Raw genomic sequence first — 2,483 nt, 5'->3', positions numbered from 1 at the left:
GCTCTCCTCACAGAGCGCCGCTCCCGGGGCCGGGGCCGGGGCGGTCCCGCGCCGGATGGCCGCTGCAACCGCTGCGCTTCTTCCCGCGGAAGGCAGCCCGAGGCGCGGGGACCTCGCTCCTCCGTTCCCTCGCGTTCGCAGCCGCGAGCTCGGCGGTGAGCTGATCGTTCCTCGCTGCCGGGCGTTCATAGACCCCTCCCGGCTTCCGACGAGCCGCTGTGGGCGGGGCGGGAGGGTTCCCTGGAGCAGCAGGAAGGAGGCGGGGGCGGAGCCGCAGCGGGTGCTGACGCAGCTCCGCCGGAGCTGGGGGGTAAGGGCAGAGGGGCGGGGAAGGGAAACCTGGGCGTTTCTCACCTTGACGTTCTGGCGCCTGTTTTCCTCTGGGTTCCACGAAGGACTTGATTTCACTTTGCAAATCACAACGTCTTTTTAGCGTTGTACCCCGACCCAGCCACCTCCCTTCCGAAAAGTCAGTGCTGACCCCGTAGCCAGCAGCCTTACTGCTCAGGATCTCCTAGCATTAGCCGTGATTCGGTCCCTCGGACTTCATGAAAGTGACAGCTTTGATGACGATCTCCATGATATCCTCCATTTGGAAAGCTTTGGGACATTTATTTCTGCGCCCACTTCCTTGCTCCACCCATGCCGTCACTCCATCGTAGAAGGCCACCAGATGGGTCAGACCGATCTGCCCTTGGTGAAGCCATGCTGGCGGGCCTTGGGAAGAGCTCTCATCGTTGCCCAGATTACTCTCGCAAAGCACAGCTCCAGCTTCCACACTTTAGTTTATGGCGACAGACACGACACCAGCAGACTGCCTGGGAACAGCGCCAACGCTCTTTATTTTCCATTCAGAGGTGGAAATCTGGAAAGCTTCCCAGCCCCCTTGCCGAGAGCTCCGCTGCTGTCACCACTGTGCACAGCACCTTCCCTCTGGAGCGGTACCAGCATTGAGCACTAGGGAGGTGAAAAGAACAGTGTACGGAGCGTTACGGGCTGAGCGCAGGGCAGTACTGCGGGCTGGGCTCCAGCCCAGGTGTCAGCATCTGCTTCCTGTGGAGCTTACCAGGGGAGCTGCCGCTTCAGCTCCAGCTTCTCTCTGTTCCTCTCCGCGGTGCTGGCGTAAGCCTCCTGCTGGTGGAGGTGCGGCTCCAGCCTTCTGAGCACCTGTGCCGCTCGTGGGGAAAGGAGGCTGCCACAGGAGGAGAAAGGCATCCCTCAGGCTCTGCTGAGCCCCCTCTGCCTCTCCTCTCACCCAGCCCTGCTGCCCCGTGGTGCCGCGTGTCCCCAGCCTTTCACCCCACCAGCAGTCCTTGGCCTGGGCCGGGGCTGTCCCTGAGCTGCAGGGTCATCACAGCTGCCCGAGCGCCTCAGGCAGCAAACAGAGCCTGCACACGTTTCCTGAGCCTGCAGTACCAGCTTGGTTGCTGCTCCCATTTCATTTCCCGGCACAGGAGCCTCAGCCTTCCTCCACCTCTTCCCCACCTGCTGTCCCCTGGGCTGGGTCGGAAGATGCGGAGCCCACATGCTTGCCCTGGCGAACCGCTGCCAAGGAGCAGGCAGTGTCTGCAAAGCTGTCTGGGAGCACGGGGCTGTTTCCAGAGGCCATCTGGCAAGGGCCCTGCAGCAGGCCCTGGCAAGCAGGGGTCTCCGCCCTGCATCCCATGGCTGCCCGCCGCCTTTCTCCCTCAGGGGCTGGTGCCAAGCCCTCCTCCCAGGGACGAGCAGACCAGCCCCTGCCCTGCTGCTTGGGGCCCGTCCTCCTCCCACCCACTGAGCCCTGCCCACCTCACTCCGTGGCGCAGAGGATGGCGGCTGTTGTCAGCAGGATCAATCCCTGTCAGTACCTGGGGTGGCTGCCAGTCCTTCCCTGCACTCCAGTCTTCCCATGCAGCCCTTTCAGCCTGTGCTTCTTGGATCCGCTGCCGGTACACAGGCCGCAAGCGGTCCGCTTTGTACCCCAGTGCAGACACTTCCCGGAGCTCCTGCAGGGCCACAGAGACACAGCAGCAAACAGGATCAGGCTCAGCCCCTGGGGACTTCCTTCAGCTCCGCGCTCCTGCCCCTCGCCTCTGCCGGCCTGCCAGCGTTGCTTTGGCCCTGAAGGTCCAGGGGCCCTGAACATGTGGCAAACACAGCCTGGAGGCCTGTGGAGACCCAAGGCCTCTGCTGTCTGGGATCCAGATCAGCCGTGTTTGCGGACTCACAGAAGTTTCTCGAACAAGGACTCCTGAGTAGTTGGTGCCTACAAGCACCAGTGCACGTACACAGGCGGGTCCACGAGACGGAGATTTCCTGGGAGGGTGGTGCTTGCATGCACATAGTGGTGGTAACTGGGAGGAAATAGGGTGTCTTGGGGCGGTCACGTGTACGGCTGTATATGCTTTTGTTGTGCAGCATTAAATTGGCATTCAGCGCTACATACTGTGTATGTGTACCCTATGTCCCTGCACGCAGAGCTGCGGACGGGAAGGAAGCCTTGA

This window comes from Numida meleagris, unplaced genomic scaffold, assembly GCF_002078875.1.
Source record: "Numida meleagris isolate 19003 breed g44 Domestic line unplaced genomic scaffold, NumMel1.0 unplaced_Scaffold440, whole genome shotgun sequence".
NCBI classification, from domain to species: Eukaryota; Metazoa; Chordata; class Aves; order Galliformes; family Numididae; genus Numida; species Numida meleagris.
The sequence above is the reverse complement of the archived record's forward strand: the minus strand, read 5'-3'. Positions refer to the sequence as shown.